Source organism: Pelophylax lessonae (assembly GCF_965119305.1).
Source record: "Pelophylax lessonae genome assembly, chromosome: 3".
Lineage (NCBI taxonomy): Eukaryota > Metazoa > Chordata > Amphibia > Anura > Ranidae > Pelophylax > Pelophylax lessonae.
In genome coordinates, this window is record NC_138770.1 from 270270689 (window position 1) to 270289757 (window position 19069).

Consider the following 19069-nt stretch of genomic DNA (forward strand, 5'->3'; position numbering starts at 1 on the left):
TATGAGTATCAAACTTTTTTTTGCAGTCAGACAGTACAGTCTCCCAAATAATTAAAATGTGCTACTAAAAAAATGGCTGGGGGTACTTAAGGTTACTATAGGGATTCTGCTGTTGCAAAAAGACTGGAACAATGATCAAAAGAATTGGGTAAGAAGTGATTCACTTTGAGATGAGGTAGCCATTTTTTTCTGATGGTATATTATTCTTTGATTTTCTGCAATGGAATTTTTTTTTTCTTTGAGAAAGCAGAAGTTATTTTCCATACCTTGTCAATATAATGACAAACCATGTATGATAGTATTTGAATGCTTACTAGACATGGTAGACACATGGCAGACATGGCAGACCCTTTGAGTCTGAGGTTGCAAGACTTTTATGTTATGTCTTTTTTAAGTCCTCCAAAAACTCTTTACAGATACAAGCTAGACAAAAATGTTTTTTTTCTAAAAATATGTGTTGGTACAACAGATCTTCAAGGCCTATGGAGTTACCAAGTAATGATTTACTGTAACAACAAAGTCAAAAATACATATATAGCATTCATTGTTCCATTGTGTAATGATTAGACTAGAAAGGACACACAACTTCTGAGTGAAGATATAGGGCAGGGGTCTTCAAACTATGGCCCTCCAGTTGTTCAGGAACTACAATTCCCATCATGCCTAGTCATGTCTAGAGTTTTACAATGCCTCATGGGACGTGTAGTTCCGCAACAGCTGGAGGGCCATGGTTTAAGAATCTCTGATATAGGGTATGAAATCTCTCAATGCAAATGTCTGAATAATATATAACTGCATCAATCCATAAGCATCAAATTCAAAAACGAGTAAATATACATGATACACGTGTACTGTGTATCAATGGAATCTGGTTAAAACTTTAAATGAATATGTGCCATGATTATGCCTAACAAAGTAATAACTTATTATGAACAAACAAGAAAAGTAGGTTTACTTGGGGAGAAATTAATTGTCAAAATTCACAACAGAAGCTTTAAAATCTTAGCTTCCTTCCTACTACTTTCATTTGCAGTACAATCCTGGTAAGCAGTCTACCAGCTCTGTAATGTAAACACATAGCTGATGTTTCTAAGCTGTTATAAACCTGACATTAGATTCTTTGTAAGATCTTTGAGGATTGTTGAGAGTAAAAACCTTTACAAAAAAGGAGAGCTCCAGACATTTTTTGAGCTTATTAAAAGTCAGCAGCTACAAAAAGTGTAGCAGCTGACTTTTAATAAACACACACTCACCTCTCCCAGGATCCAGCGATGTGGTCACCCGAACCATCACTTCTCTCGCTCTCCTCACCCCGGAGCCGACATTTTGACTGTGGGCACCCAGCTGTGACAGTTTGTGGCTTCAAAGCTGGGTGCACACTGCGCATGTGCTAGTAGTGCTTCTTCTGGGACCTGTGACGTGTCCTAGAAGACTGCAGGGAGGGGGAGAGGAGAACTTCCACTAGTATCACCTAGGTGATCCAAGCGGAAGTGGAAGCAAGTATTTGACAAAACTAGGTACCCCCCCCCCCCCCAAAAAAACATTACATGCCATATGTGGCAAGGGGGATGCTTAAATTAGAACTCCCCCTTTTGGGTGGAGCTTCTGCTTTAAAAGCAGCTGGAGAGATCAGAGATGACTTACTTTAAAGTTCATTAACTGCTTGTTAATGTATTTACTGTACATGTTCTTAACAAGCAGGTCTTGCATTACTTGAATTCTTATATCTCCTAGATAACTTTCTGCAAAAACAAAAATCCCCATGTATGTTCTAGTCTATGCTTTAGAAACAGGTCATTAGCAAAGGTTGTTGTGTATGCTGTATTATATTTGTTACAAAGAGGTGGGAGGAAAGGTTCTTGTGTATCCTTTTGTTCCCTTCAGACCTGCCTAAACTCATATAGGCAACTGAAATTGCAATCCCTTGCATAGTTGATGATTAGGTCCTTCTCCCTAGAAATCTCTCTAAACACGTAAGCTAAACAAAATACAAAATACAATACAATAATAGCCGAACACTCCTAATAATGCCTGTGTTAGTGTCCATGCACACACAAAAGTGGAACTGAACCTTTGGAGGGCAACATATTCCATTAGACAGGGATAGCTGACAAACGCAATAGACTAAAAAACTCCTTAAGCAGGTGCCCTCTCTGGAACCCATCAACACAAAGGGGTTGATTTACTAAAACTAGCCACTTAAGCCCAGGAAGATTTTACCCCCTTCCTGACCAGGGTGTATTTTGCGATTCGGCACTGCGTGAATTTAACGGACAATTGCGCGGTCGTGCGATGCCGTACCTAAACGAATTTGACGTCCTTTTTTTCCCACAAACAGAGCTTTCTTTTGGTGGTATTTGATCACCTGTGCGATTTTTTGATCATGCACTATAAACAAAAAAATGGCGTCAATTGTGCAAAAATAACAATATTTTTGCATTTTTTTATATGAAATTCCCCCCAAAAAATTTAAAAATCAAAATGTTTTAACATTTTCGGCCAATTTGTTTTATGTTACATATGTTTGGTAAAAAAAATCGCAAAAAGCTTATTTTGATTGGTTTGCGCAAAAGTTATCACGTTTACTAACAAAGGGAAAGATTTTTGTCATTTTTGTTGTTTTATTTTTAACGAGTAATGGCGGCGATCTGCAATTTTTTTTGCGGCACTGCGACATTGCGGCGGACAGATCGGACCCTTGACTGACATTTTTGACACTTTTGGGGTTACCAGTGACATTACTGCAGTAATCAGTGCTATACATATGCACTGTTACTGTAAAAATACACTGGTAGTGAAGGGGTTAACTTTATTTGAGAGGGAGGGGCTGTGTGTGTCCCTAGGGGCATGATTCTAACTGTGATTGACTGTGGCTTGAGCTGTAGGAACAATGATCAACGGTCCTACATAGTAGAACCGTATGATCAGTGTTTCTACACAGGGGAGAATGACAGGTGGCTTGTTTACACTAGCCGCCTGCCTTTCTCCCTCTCCACCGACGATCGCAGAGTGACCGGCGGACATCGGGTCCGCCGGTCACACGCGCGGGGGGTCCGTGACCGCACGGGAGCGGGAGCGCGCCTCCCGCGGCGTGCGCTCGCTCCCCAGAGCCTCACAGGCTAGTGACGTATATATACGTCACTTTGCCTGTGAGGAGCTGACCGCCGCAGTATATCTACTTGCAGCGGTCGGCAAGTGGCTAGAGAGGGAAAATGTTGGTGCAAATCTGCTTAGAAACCAATCAGTTTCCAGGTTTTATTTTTTTTTTGTCAAAGCCTAATTGAACAAGCTGAAGTTAGAAGCTAAATGGCTACCAAGCACAGCTGCTCTTCACTCTCCAATCTTAGTAAATCAACCGCACAGAATAAATATTTCTAACTTAGAATGCCAATGTTCATAGCACAACCATCAGGATCACATCAACAGACTGATTAGTATTACTAAAACTCAGGACTTAGAGGGAACCTTAATAAAAACAAGTTTCCAGAACGTTCAATGATAAGTGTGGCTCTTTGCAGCCCTAACTAAAGAAAATCCAAACTTCCCCTAATATTGGAACATGTTCCCTGCATACAAAGTAGAATAACCAAAACAGGGCAATGGATTCTGTCAGACAACCATTTAGTGAACAAGGCTTCTTTGAAACAGAAACTTATGTTTTGATGGCTTTCTGCAATAAGAAATCTGGATGGATCTTAACGTCTAGAAACTGGGTAGAGAAGCAGATAAAACAGGGACATTAGTGCCAGTTAACTAGGCAAGAGACATTACAGTTCTTGAACAGAAATATCGGTGTATCATGCAGAATGCTTCAGATATCACCTATGTCTTTTAAAGTTCAGCTCTGTAGGTGGCAGATGATGCCTACATTTTTGCAGTGAAGGACTCTAGATGTCAGATGCCGCTTAGCGCCCTGGCAACCAATATGACCAAGTCGGTACGTTTGCACTGTATGCTGAATGAATGTTAACATTAGTAAAAACACTACATGCATAAGGTGTACAGATAAGATTTTATGTAGCGTCTTGCTGCTAGCAAGACCCAACAAAAAAGTGCATGACCCTTAAAATCATATCTCAAACAAAAAGCGAAACTGTTATATATCACAGCTTACCAGTCCTTAGATGTGTTGACTGCATTCGTTTTCTGTATTTTTTTTTCTTTATTTTTAGCTGTCTATGCATGCTCCTCTCCTGTATCTATAGAGAAGCATTATTGTCAACCTGTGGAAATTATAGTGTTAGAAGTGATATTAGATTTTTCTGGACTTAAGTAACTTACAAATGAAAGCCTAACTTTAGCTTACACCTTTTATGCAGTTACAGCTACAGTTTTATTTTTATTTTTCTTACCTTTTGGGGTAAAGGTTTTAATTATTTGAATACAAGTTGACTATTGTAAGCAACCCGTCAGTTTAAATGTTTTTTCTCGAATGGAGATGAGCCAAACATACCTGGGTTTAGTTAAAGACAGGTTTGCAGAATCTGAACCACATTGAAGTCAATGGGATCTGAATGTTTAAAACAGTGATGGCCATTATCTAGGCTCATAGGCAAGGGATTGTCAAACAAATAGCATGGAGAATTGGGTATTGTCCTGGGAAGCATGTACCAAAGCAAAAAAGTTTAAAAATATTGTTTGGTAAGGAGCAGGGATTTTAATAATGCTTTAAGAACAACATCTAAAAAAATGCAAAATTCCTTTAAATAATATGCCTAGGGGTGCTCCTACCTTTTCTGCGAAATGACATATCTGTACAATGTATGTGACCTACTACAGAAAAACTGATATTTACAAAATGTGTTTTATACTACTGGCAAATGATATCTTCCACTTCTTTATTTCTGTTTGTAAACAAACAAGTGTGGATTCCTTTCATTTATTCTAGAGCCTTATCCTAGATTAGGGTCTACTATAGATGTTAAAAGGGATCCCCACACAAAAAAAGGCTAGGGGCCCCCAACAAAAAATTACATCAGATCCTTTTGGGTGAGGCAGGTAAGCATTGCTAACTTTATTAGTTTTAGGTAATATATTGTATTTAGGTAGTAAAGTTTATTTAAGGGAGAGTCTGGTTTCAAGTCAGCTGAAAAAAAGTAACTGGCAGAATCAACATGCAATACATTTTTGGCATGAGGTGTGGTTTAAAAAAACAAGACTGTTGTGTTTTTGCAAGTCACAGACTGCATCATATATGCAATTTTTGATTTTCCCATAGTCCCATTTTAAATATTATCTTCTGCTAATCAGTTTTTGTAGAAGTTCTTTGGTACTAGAGCTTTGTGATGCATAAATTTCATGTGGCAGTGCATGTAGCTTTAGAAGCCCAAGTGGCCCAATTTGCATAACAAGCTTGTTAAACAACTGATAAACCAAAAAAAGATAATTGCTCTGAGATTAGAAATCCCACTTTTTTATTTCACAAATAATTTTATCTTCTATTTATCGCTTGACCTCAATTACTGCATTTATTTTATATATCCCTTGCAAGCTTACATAAGTAAGTTAATGAGAAACTTCTTCAGGTTTGGTTTATTAACTCTGGGTGAAATTTCTCCTGAGATTTGTGTAGGTTAGAAAGTAAAAGCAGACATCTAATTGGGTGCCCTAACCCAGTAGTGCAATGCCTTTTAAAGAAAGGATTTAAATGTGATACATGTGGTCCCCAACTCTCAACTTGCCAGTGTTTTAGAAGGAGTAAAACATTTTACTTTTTTTTTTCTTTTTACCAAAAATATTCTGTTTATGATTAACACTTTTCTATTTTCTCCAGTACTTGCTTGAGTAAGGATTTGTATTGGCATTACTGAAATTTATCCAAGACCTCCAAGTTCACCTCTACAGCATGTCCCTTCCTTCCTTTTTTTTTGTTATATTTTTCCTAAAGCAAAACCATTTTTATTACTCTCTGTGGGATTGTACATCATCAATAGGCTTGTAATTTTTTTTCAAAAGTAGCTGCTTGAAGGAGGGATAAACAGAGTGCCTTAGATTAGTTCCAATTAACATGACCCTTTTTTTCCAGCAAAACATATCATAATAACATTTTTCCTACACACAGTATGTGGGCAGGCTCTTGAGAATCAAGGTAGCACTATTGTTTTTCTGTAAGAAAAAAAAGAAAAAAGAAAAACAATGTAACCATATAGAGAGGGGTGGGGATAGGTGGGATTCTGTAGTCCAGCAGAGAAGAGTTAAGAGCTCCCGGGATTTATGGAATAATTACTAAATTTGAATATTGTCCTAGCTTGGTAAAGAATGTGAGGTTCTGTTTACCTTGGATATCCACTCGTATGCAAGCACAAAGCCTGTTTTTTGTTTGTTTTTTTCTTTAGGTATTAAAAGTTTTCTTTGGTATTCAGTATGAGAGTAACTTCAACTTATTGGCTAAGCTAAAGCTAAGCTTTCTTTTGCTAAGTGACAAAAACACAAATAAACTCTGAGCGCTAGAGCCAAAAAGCCATCAGTACATGTGAATGAGATCACGAAAGGGCTGCCCCAGGCTGCTGTCAAAAAATGGGAGATTGGCACTCAGGTTCTTTATTTGTTCCACCCACTCCCCACACTCTATGTATCACTTTAATTGTATAAATATGTGGGTTGCCAGCATCTCTGTGACTTTACAAAGTGCATGCCCCTTAAACACTTCATCAGGGCAACCCCTATGCTTTAGTTCCATGCTGGTTCCTTGTGAATTTTTTCTGTTACCGTCCAGCAGTTGGTCCTGTTGTCATCCATGGCACGCCAGCGCTCCTAGCCTGGACACACGATCTGTAGGTTGTCACCTTGCCATCCCCCCAACGGCCTCTTCAGTGGAACTTGAGCCCGAGATCCCATCACAACCTGGAGCATCTGGCATTGCTATTGCTTGCATTTATTCATTATTCTAATTACTTTTTTTTTTATATATTTGGAATAAACAAAGGTCATTCAGGGTTACTGGTCAGACTGTTCATATTCAGGGTTAGAACCATCCAATGCAATGGGGATTACCGCAATGTACTTAATTGCACTAAGGGTCCTGAGCGCTGTTTCTCATTGACTGGTCTTTTGCTAAGTGAGAATTCTATACTTCTTTAGCAAGTCACTCCCTTCCTGTCACTTAGCTATTGCTCTCTTGTTGCAACTCTATTACATCTGACTTGTATGTCTATAAAATAAATATATTTACACATTTATTAAAGTGGGGGTTCTATTTTACCAAAACCTAAATACATTGACTAAGAAATACTTTTTTTATCTCTTGTAGGCTGGAACATTTTGTGGACAATATGCAAAATGTAAAACTGTTTCCATATAAATCAAACAATAGTGAAAGTTTTCTTTTGTTTGAGAGCCAGAAACTACCGAAATAGTGTATTTGATATCCAGCTGGCTAGGCCATGGAAATAATTCTTCCCTACTTGCATGTCAAGTTTGTAATTTTGAATAATGCCATTATTAAAATTGAGTTTTCAAGAGTGTTGTCAAAGAGAGAGATTAAGGATAATTCTTGAGAGATTTATCAGAGAAAATAGCAGGAAAATAATGGTACTAATAGTTTATCACTAAAAACTTTACTATATATAATATGATGCCTGTATATATATATATATATATATATATATATATATATATATATATATATATATATATATATATATATATATATATATATATATATATATATATATATATATATATATATTGAAGCAATATATGCAAAATACTGTATCGATCATAACTGGTATTTTTTTGTGTGAAATAGCAAGGCAGTCGTTTTTATATTATCCTATAAAGGAAACTTGCACTGAGCTAAGTCTTGCTGATCACCTTCTGAAAATGCTAGTTGTCTGGGTTTCTGACTCCTGGCTAAACATGGGAGTCATAATAAAACAAGAAAACCTGATCTGAGTTAGTTACATTTCATAGAGAGAGAGTGAAGCAATTTTTTTTATTACAGGTTTTCTTTAAAAAGAGCTTAAGATTTCAAAACACAGAGGGAACAAATCCAGGCTGCCACACCATACATCAAAAGAACCTGCAGGACACACATCAGGAAATCAATTTATCACGGAATGAAACGCGTCAGTAAGAGGAGCCTATATCGAAACGTATTGACTCATGGTCAATAAAGTTTTATCTGAATCTTTTTCCTAGCGTGTAGCTCACATGTTCTTTTAATGCATAATGTGTTTGCTTGTTTTGGGGCAACATAAACTGTATGGGACAATTATCTCCTTAGGCTCTTTTGATAAATAGTATATTTACCTACCTTTGCCTTTTTTTAACCTCCATTTTATTAATAGGTTACATTTTCGGGGATAGTCTTTAGCAGCTATAATAAAGGTATTGTAAAGGCAGAAGGATTTTTTTATCTTAATGATTTCTATGCATTAAGTTAAAAAAACCCTTCTATGTGCAGCAGTCCCCCTCAGCCCGCCTAATACTTACCTGAGCCTATCTTTACCCAGCAATGTTGCAGAAGTTTCTATGCTGCCTGGGCCTCCCCTCCTCATTGACTTAGACAGCAGTGCGGTGCGATTGGTTCCCGCTGCTGTCATTTAAAGCCAGTCAGCCAATCAGGAGAGAGGGGACACATGGAGCTGTGACTCAACAGGAGGGAGGGGCCAGGAGCACAGACAAGGGACCCGAGAAGAGGAGGAACCAGGCCACTCTTTGCAAAACCACTAAACAGAGCAAGTAAGTATAACATGTTTGTTATTTTTAAAAAAGTAGCGAGACTTTCAATCACTTTAAGTAGAATTTGAGCATGCTATAAGAGAATATGATTACTTTCATATTTGAATATGAATATGTAAAAAGCAAATATGGTTGCTTCCAAGTAAAAATAAATTGCAGGAAAAGTACATTCAAGCTAAGTCTAACACCCCCCCCCCCCTCCATTTGATCCCCGTTTACTTATGAGCACTCCAGCACTTAAAATATATATACAGTGTTCAGTATAAATGATCATACCCCTTTTGAAAAGTAAGATTTTAATCAATATCTCAATGAACACAAGAACAACTACCAAAATGTTGGCTAAACTGAGTTTTATAGAACATTTGTTTAGCTCTATCACGTGAAAGTAAGGTCAATAATATAGCATAGATTACAAAATCTTCAGTTTTACTCAAATTAGTTGATGCAAAAATGAATGACCTTTATGATTTGTAAGAACAGCACCAAGTCTTCTAGGTATGGAATAAAAAAGTTGGCAATATATTGCAACATCTATCTTTTTCATTCTTCAAGAACGAACTATTTTAGAGCCTGGATGCTGAATGGAAAGTGATGCTCAACTTGTCTCTTCAGAATTCCCCAAAGGTGTTCAATTGGGTTCAGAACAGGAGGCATACTTGGCCACTGAATTACTTTGTTGTTCTTCTGCAGAAATGCAACAGTGGCCTTAGATGTGTGTTTTGGATCATTGTCATGTTGCAAAGGTGCACGATGACCAAGGGCACTGAGTGATAGTAGCATCTTCTTTTTCAATATAGAGCAGTACATCTGTGCATTCATGATACCATCGATGAAATTTAGCTCCCCGACACCAGCAGCATTCATGCAGCCCCACAGAAGGACACTGCTACCACTATGTTTTACTGTAGGCACCATGCATTTTTATTTGCACTTCTCACCTTTGCGATACCATACAGTTTTGAAGCCTTCAGTTCCAAGAACATTTATCTTGGTCTCATCACTCCAGAGTACAGAGTCCCAGTTAGTTTTTTTTTCCTTCTTTTTCAGCATGGGCTCTGGCAAAATATATATGTTTTTTTCATACATGGACTTTAAAAGAGGCTTCCTTCATTGATGGCACCTATGCATGCCATTCCGCTGCAGTGTATGCCGTATTGTGTCATGGGAAACAATCACCCCAGTTTGGCTTTCTACTTCTTAAGCTAACTGCAATTAACTTGCATGGTGATTTTCTTCAACTCTTCTCATCTGAAGACACTCCTGTCAAGCTGTTACCTTCCGTGGACAGCCTGGACATCTCTGTGAGTTGGTTACAGTTCCATCTTTGTTAAATTTATTTTGTATCACTTTTGCTACAGTATTCTGACTGATAAGTAAAGCTTTGCTGATCTTCTTGTAGCCTTCACCTTTCTTGTGTAAGGAAATGATTGTCTTTCTCAGGCCTTTCATTTCCATGTGATGCCATTGCTGACAGCATGAAATGGGAAGGGGTTTTCTTTGTTAAATTATGCCCTTCAATAATCAGCTGTCTGCAGGACACCTAATTATTGAATAAATAGACTCACCTATAGCTAAATTCGTGTTAATTTGGATTGTGTTGTCTAAAATTTAGCTTTGTTTCTAAGACTTTCATTGGGGTGTATTCATTTTTGCAACATGGCCTTGAATTCAGTTGTTAGGAAAAATACTTTTTGTTTGTGAAAATAATCAAATCTTGATTGCAATCAATTGCCCGCATTTGTGAGAGTATTTTGTAGTATAGTGTCTCATATAAAATGCTGATTCTGAAAGGAAAGAAAGTAAAGGTTGGGGTGTACACATTTGTGACAAGCATTGTATATACGTATATATATATATATATATATATATATATATATATATATATATATATATATATACATACAGTATATATATATATATATATATATATATATATATATGTACACAGTATCTCACAAAAGTGAGTACTCCCCTCACATTTTTGTAAATATTTTATTATATTTATTCATGTGACAACACTAAAGAAATTACATTTTGCTACTATGTAAAGTAGTGAGAGTACAGCTTGTATAACAGTGTAAATTTGCTATCCCCTCAAAATAACTCAACACAGAGTCATTAATGTCTAAATCGCTGGCAACAAAAGTGAGTACACCCCTAAGTGAAAATGTCCAAATTGGGGCCCAATTAGCCATTTTCCCTTCCCGGTGTCATGTGACTCGTTAGTGTTACAAGGTCTCAAGTGTGAATAGGGAGCAGGAGTGTTAAATGTGGTGTTATCACTCCCACTCTCTCATACTGGTCACTGGAAGTTCAACATGGCACCTCATGGCAAAGAATTCTCTGAGGATTGTAAAAAAGAATTGTTGCTCCACATAAAAATGGCCTAGGCTATGAGAAGATTGCCAAGACCCTGAAACTGAGCTGCAGCACGGTGGCCAAGACCATACAGTGGTTTAACAGGACATGTTCCACTCAGAACAGGCCTTGGCATGGTTGACCATAGAACTTGAGTGCACGTGCTCAGCGTCATATCCAGAGGTTGTCTTTGTGAAATAGATGTACGAGTGCTACCAGCATTGCTGCAGAGCTTAAAGGGGTGGGAGGTCAGCTTGTTAGTGCTCAGACCATATGCCACACACTGCATCAAATTGGTCTGCATGGCTGTCATTCCAGAACTAAGCCTCTTTTAAAGATGACGCACAAGAAAGCCCACAAACAGTTTGCTGAAGACAAGCAGACTAAGGACAAGGATTACTGGAACCGTGTCCTGTGGTCTGATGAGACCAAGATAAACTTATTTGGTTCAGATGGTGTCAAGCTTGTGTGGCGGTGACCAGGTGAGGAGTACAAAGACAAGTATGTCTTGCCTACAGTCAAGCATGGTAGTGATGCCGGCACTGGGGAGGTACCTTTATTTGAGGGAATCATGAATGCCAACATGTACTGTAACATACTGAAGCAGAGCATGATCCCCTCCCTTCGGAAACTGGGCCGCAGGGCAATATTCAAACATGATAAAGACCCCAAACACACCTCCAAGATGACCACTGACTTTCTAAAGAAGCTGAGGGTAAAGGTGATGGACTGGCCAAGCATGTCTCCAGTCCCTAAACCCTAGTAAGCTTCTGTGGGGATATCCTAATACAGAAGGTGGAGGAGCGAAAGGTCTCTAACATCCACCAGCTCCGTGATGTCGTCATGGAGGAGTGGAAGAGGACTCCAGTGGCAACCTGTGAAGCTCTGGTGAACTCCAGGCCCAAGAGAGTTAAGGCAGTGCTGGAAAATAATTGTGGCCATACAAAATATTGACACTTTGGGCCCAATTTCGAATTTTCACTTAGGGGTGTACTCACTTTTGTTGCCAGAGGTTTAGACATTAATGGCTGTGTGTTGAGTTATTTTGAGGGGACAGCACAAACTGTACACTCACTACTTTACATTGTAGCAAAGTGTCATTTCTTCAGTGTTGTCACATGAAAAGGTATAATAAAATATTTACAAACATGTAAGGGGTGTACTCACTTTTGTGAGATACTGTACATGCCCATATATATATATAGTGCTCAGCAAAAATTAGTACACCCCAACCCTTATTTTCCTGAAAAGTTATATATATATATATATATATAAATAGATAGATAGATAGATAGATAGATAGATAGATAGATAGATAGATAGATAGATAGATAGATAGATAGATAGATAGATAGATAGATAGATAGATAGATAGATAGATAGATAGATAGATAGATAGATAGATAGATAGATAGATAGATAGATAGATAGATAGATAGATAGATAGATAGATAGATAGATAGATAGATAGATAGGTTTAATACCGGTGTTATGGTAGCAGCTAGCTGCCATATCCTGATTGAATTTTTTTAATGTGGGATCACTTTTAGAGGCGGCGGGAGAGGTGCCCTTCCACTCCCGGCATTCCCAATTGTTTCTAGGTTTACCGGAGCCGTCGGTAAACCCAGGAATTATCCAATGTGGCCGATGGCTAGGCAGGAAGTCGAGTAATGGCAAGATGGTTCCCACTTGGCTCTATGCCTTAGAGGACTGGAGTGACCTCTGATGTCACTTCCAATTCTTGGGCATAAAGAACATTTTTTTTTTCAAGTCAAAATGCCAATTTTGTTTTTTCTTTTGCTTTTAAGGGTAAATGAGAGATCTGGGGTCTTTTTGACCCCAGATCTCTCAATAAATAGGACCTGCCATGCTTATTTCTTTTACAAGGGATGTTTACATTCCTTGCAATAGGAATACAAGTGATAACAAAATAAAAAAAAACAAAAGGACAGTGTAAAAATCAAAAATAAAATAAATAAGAAAAAAAAAGTAAAGCGCCTCCCTCCATGCTTTGTGTGCATACATAATTCACACCTGCATATGTACACAGTGTTCAAACCACACATGTGAGGTATCGCCGCAGTAATTAGAGCAAGAGCAATAATTCTAGCACTAGACCTAGCTTGTAACATTTTACGGAGATTTTTAAGTACTATAGTTTGTCTCCATTCCACAAGCGTGTACAATTTTAAATCATGACATGTTAGGTATCTATTTACTCGGTGTAACATCATCTTTACATTATACAAATAATTGGGGTAACTGTTGAGTTTTTAAAGTGTATTTTACCCCAAAAAATTGCGTTTAAAAGACAGTGTGACATAAAATCCTGCAATGATCGCCATTTTATTCTCTATGGTCTCTGCTAAAAAAATATATAATGTTTGGGTGTTCTAACTAAGTTTCTAGCAAAAATACTAATTTAAACTTGTAAACAAAAATTTGCAGAAAAGGCCTGGTCAGTGGATGTATATATACATACATACACAGTATGTATATAAATATAAAGTAATGTACATACTATATAGAATCACAATGCTGGATCAGTGAGTCTTTGGAAAACAGTGCCATAGACCCAGGAAATATAGCATATAGCAACCTGAGCTGCCGTTTTCATTCAGAGATTTTTCAAGGACAGGTTTTTCGCTAGCACATCATTGACTATTTAAATAAACACAGGCTCACCTTATTAAATAAGGCTGGCCAACCATGGGTTACAGGAAAGAAAACTGATCAATTCCCCCCTCAACACAGACAGCAGGGAAGGACTGGGCCAGGAGGCAGGGGGACAGGGGACAATTGCCTCCTGGGCCACTCTGATACTCTGTAAAAAGGCTGCACTGCTTCTGCCACAGACATTCCTAAAGAATTCCGTGTGAAGAGAAGTAAAAAGTCCCTGCCACTGACCTACTGAGTGCGGGTTGAAGACAAGGACAGAGAACAGCCCCCCCAGCATGGATGGTGTAAACTGTGTCTGAGCAGAGACCGGTTCCATGTCCCACTGGAGACTCTTCTCCCCCCGCCAGCCCTGACTAATCTGTCCCAGCTCCCCCCAACCGCCCCCTGCTGGCCAGGTCAGGAACACAGATTCAGCTGGTAAGTGGAGAGAATCTGGAGCAGGGCTTTAGCTTAGAATGGGGGTCAGGAGGAGGACAGGAAGAGGGAGAGTGGGAGGAGGCCGAGTCACTGCACCATGGGCCTCTGGTTTGTACTTGCCCCCTGGGCCGAAAGTTGCCAGCCAGCCCCTGACAGACAGTGTTGACAGGGGAATCCCTCCCGTGGAGCCATTGTGTTCTCCAAGCCGGGAAAGCCATCCCTTCCGAAAGAACAAAGTGATTATTGCTGGAGGCTATAACAGCGACTGACAATAATCACATGAAAAGCCCAACAGGCTGGTTGTACCCAAGTTCTTCGATAGATCAACTTGGGTATATTCAGCCTGCCCATACATGGTTTGAATCTCAGCCAGTTCCAACTGAACTGGTAGAGTTTCAAACTATCTACGGCTGGCCTAACATTGATTTTACAAAATGAACATTCACTCTTTACTTCCCTAGTAAATTAACTGCCTTGATTCTTCTGTGTTTTTTCACATCTCATCTCATCTCTATACCGAGGTAACTTAATTACATTTTAACACATTTTAGAGACAAAAAAAGTACATCGGTTGGATTCCATATTTACCTCCAGATGTAATAACAATGTATTTTTAAAAAATATCAAAATGTATTTAATTATCAGAAAGCCAACAGATACACATATTTATTATTTCTAAAAACAACCTGGTTGTTGGTCATATGTTTCATACATGTATTCAAACACAGTCATTTAAAGAGTCTTCCTGGGACTTGCCACTGAAGGTGTCCTAAATGCTTAACCTTCCTAGCGGTATTCCCGAGTGTGACTCGGGGTAAGATTTTAGAGCAAAAAGCGGTAACCCCAAGTCACACTCGGGGTAGCGCTAGGAAGATCGCTGGATGCTGGAAGAGGTTTTACTTACCTTTTCTCCGGGATCCAGCGAAGACTGCGAGCGGTATGCGGCGGCGGAGCTCTCTCCCGATCGTCTGCGAGCCCCGGCTTCCGTCTCCGGCGACGTGACGTCCGCCGGGGGGTGGAACCGGCGGCAAATTCGAATGTAAAACACACCAAACACACTGATACCATTCAAAATAAAAAAAATTCACATTACATTGCCCCCCCAGTGCCCTTTCCTGCAGTTTTACTGTACTTTTTATGTAAATATATGTATATATATATATATATATATATATATACATATATATATATATATACGTATATATATATATATGTATACATAATATATGTATACATACATATATATATATATATATATATATATATATATAATATATATAATAATGGTATACAGTTGGTTTGGGCTGCTCATTCACAAGAATTACATGCAAAATAATGGTACCGCTTTCAGCACCTAAAATCCAAAAGAATCACACCGCCAGGGAGGTTAAGGGGTGAGGTAGAATGCCACTTCCTCAGAACCTCTTTAGCTTTTCTTAAATCTCACATATGACACAAAACACCGTTAAAGCTATAATTGAACAAATTATTATAGTTAGTAGTAAAAAAAAAAAAAAAAAGCAAACTTACACAATTGCAATCAGAAAATCAGAAATAACAGAGGAGCAGTAGGCCAAGCATATCATAAAGCATTCAAAATACCTTAACCGCTTGCTGACCGCCGCAAGTAGATATACTGCGGCGGTCAGCCCCTTACAGGCAAAGTGACGTATATATACGTCACTAGCCTGTGAGGCTCTGGGGAGCGAGCGCGCGCCACCGTCGGCGCGCTCCCGCGCGGTCACGGACTCCCCGCGCGTGTGACCGGCGGACCCGATGTCCGCCGCTCACTCTGCGATCGTCGGGGGAGAGGGAGAAAGGCAGGCAGCTTGTGTAAACAAGCTGCCTGTCATTCTCCCCTGTGTAGAAACACTGATCATACGGTTCTACTATGTAGGACCGTTGATCAGTGTTCCTACAGCTCAAGCCACAGCCAATCACAGTTAGAATCACGCCCCTAGGGACACACACAGCCCCTCCCTCTGAAATAAAGTTAACCCCTTCACTGCCAGTGTATTTTTATAGTAACAGTGCACATATATATAGCACTGATTACTGTAGAAATGTCACTGGTAACCCCAAAAGTGTCAAAAATGTCAGTCAAGGGTCCGATCTGTCCGCCCCAATGTCACAGTACCGCAAAAAAAATCGCAGATCGCCGACATTACGCGTTAAAAAAAAAATGACAAAAATCTTTCCCTTTGTTAGTAAACGCGATAACTTTTGCGCAAACCAATCAAAATACGCTTTTTGCGATTTTTTTTACCAAACATATGTAGCATAAAACAAATTGGCCGAAAATGTTAAAAAATTTTGATTTTTACCTTTTTTTGGGGGGGAATTTCATATAAAAAAATGTGAAAAATATTGTTATTTTTGCAAAATTGACGCTCTTTTTTTGTTTATAGCGCGTGATCAAAAAATCACACAGGTGATCAAATACCACCAAAAGAAAGCTCTGTTTGTGGGAAAAAAAGGACGTCAAATTTGTTTAGGTACAGCATTGCACGACTGCGCAATTGTCAGTTAAAGTCACGCAGTGCCAAATCGCAAAATACCCATGTTCTTTTAGCAGCAAAATCCTCGGGGGGCTTAAGTGGTTAAAATAAATATACATTTCACATGATATGTGTATCTGTTGAATGTTTTTGAGTTTAAAGATGTAAGCATTTAATGAGACTTCAGACTAAAACAAACTTAGTCAAAGAGCCCAAAGCCCATATCATCATCGGATTCCTCAGATTCTTCCTTTTCCTCTTGGGCTGGTGCAGCTGAAGCAGCCGGAGCAGCAGCTGTCTCAGCAGCAGGAGCAGCAACCACAAAGGCTGATGGGTCTGCCAAGAAAGCCTTGACCTTATCTGCCAATGGAAAGCTGTAATCTGTTTCCACAGCAAGAGCAAGAACTCGTTTATACCCATTGACGATAGAGTGAGGTATAGAGGAGATAGTGGGATATCCAATTTAAAGGCAGACACTGGCAATGTTTCGAACACCCTCTAAAAAGCGAGTATTCAGAGCATCTTCAGTGATATCCAGAACTTCTGGGCTGTAGATGCTGCCGTTGTCATATACTTGTTGGATGATCAAACCAAAAGAGAAGGGGGAAATGTTGAGCATGTTCAGGAGGGTGGCTTCGCTGGCACCTACTTTATCTCCAGTCTTAATTAGCTGTACATCACTCAAGATTTCAATAGTTCCTCTAGAGATTTTCGTGGTGATTCCCAAAGCCTGGAAGAAGGATGTCTTCTCAGGGCCAAAACCAGTGTTCTGAGCAGGCACTGTGACATCACAGGGGGCAATGGCACCTGCACGAGCAGAAGCTGGCACCTTGTTTGCCAACAACATATCTCATACTTCAGTGAGATCCTCCTTAGTGAAAACAAAGCCCACATTCCCCTTTATGTGAGGCAAAAGCTTCTCCAGAGCCGAGTTGTTTTCCAAGTGACCATGGATTGCCTTGCGCATCATGGTGTTCTTTCCCATAAGGACAACAGCTTTTCCTCGCAGGGACATACGGATTTGTTGCATTTGCTTTGAGCCAACATTGTCCGCCCCCACGATAAAACATTTTGGGTAATCATCCAGCAGTTGAATGATTTTTAGAAAGTAGTTGGACTTCCATGTCGCCCTGTCTTCCCTGGGCATCTTGACAGTGCTTCCAAGGATTGCCACAAAAAGGGTTTAAAGACCTGACCTCACGCTAGGGCTCTGGAAAGCGAAAGCGTATCTGTTGAATTTTGATATTTGAATACATTTTGATCTTTTTTAAAAACACGTGTTATTACTTCTTGAGGTATCCATAAAATCCTTCCCATGTACCTTTTTTGCCTCTTGTTTTACAATAGGGATTATATTGCCTTAAGTAGTGATTAAAAAAATAGGTGATCACTCAGTTCACTTGTATATATATTGAAACACATTTTAGTTTTTTTTCCAATAAAACAAATACGTTTGTCCTTCTTAAATGCATTAGATGGTAAATTCAAGGCATGCAGACTTGAATAAGTAAATGTCATCTCCAACCTGAAATTAAAATATCAAGAAAAAATAGCAGTCAGGTTAGACTTTTGAAAAAAAAAAAAAAAAAACAGGTATAATAGAGATTGTAAACACAAATTTGTGAATTTGCGAATGTAGATACAAAAACACTGCTCATAGATCGAGGACAGTATGGGCTTTAAAAATGTTGACACTTTATCATTTCTGCCCAAATACATAAATGGCTGGATATTTACAACTCTTTCCAGTGGCATTCAAATTTTTTTTATTTTTGTAAAGATCCAATATTACATTTCAATCATTATATTATCTTTCACATTTAAGCAGTAATAATAATGGTAATAGTAATACTACTACCATAGGTGTGCGCAGCCTATTGCAGTATGGTGTGCACCCCAAAGCTCAAATGCACGTGTGTGTGTGTGTGTGTGTGTGTATAAACATATATATAGATAAACACACATACATACACAAACAGACATGCATACTGTTAGAAATAAGTGTAAATAAGCATTTCATAATTTATAAAAATATGGATGGTGTTAATAGAGCAGTGGATGGTGTCAGTAGGGTAGTGGGACCTGAGCAGTAGGGGGAATCTGCACCTGACTGGGTAATTAGAGTGAGGTCAGGCACACCTGACAACCCCCCTGCACATGCCTATGACTATTACAACTAATAATAATAATACTAATAATCATTCAAATAACAATAATAATGCTATTTAAAAAAAAATGACTCAGAATGCAATTGACCCAGAGACATAAGGGCAACTAGCATTTTCAATAGGAGGTCAGTAATAGCAGCTTGCATGATTCTCTCTGCACAGGTTTTGCTTTACATTATAAGTTACCCAATCACTAAAATCTTGTTAGGGCTTTACATGTAAATTTCAAAAGTAATTTAAAAATTTCTCAATCTGCCGCTTTCA

General features: G+C 38.8%; 1 protein-coding gene and 1 pseudogene across 2 annotated transcripts in view; one reads left to right on the top strand and one right to left on the bottom strand.

Annotated features, from left to right (window-relative positions):
• Window positions 1–19069, top strand: part of NLGN1 (neuroligin 1) — a 1016073-nt gene that overhangs the window by 88132 nt on the left and 908872 nt on the right. The window lies entirely within an intron of this gene.
• On the bottom strand, window positions 16785–17853 carry LOC309548883 (large ribosomal subunit protein uL10-like; annotated as a pseudogene). The gene has a single exon. The product of its transcript is annotated as a large ribosomal subunit protein uL10-like (transcript).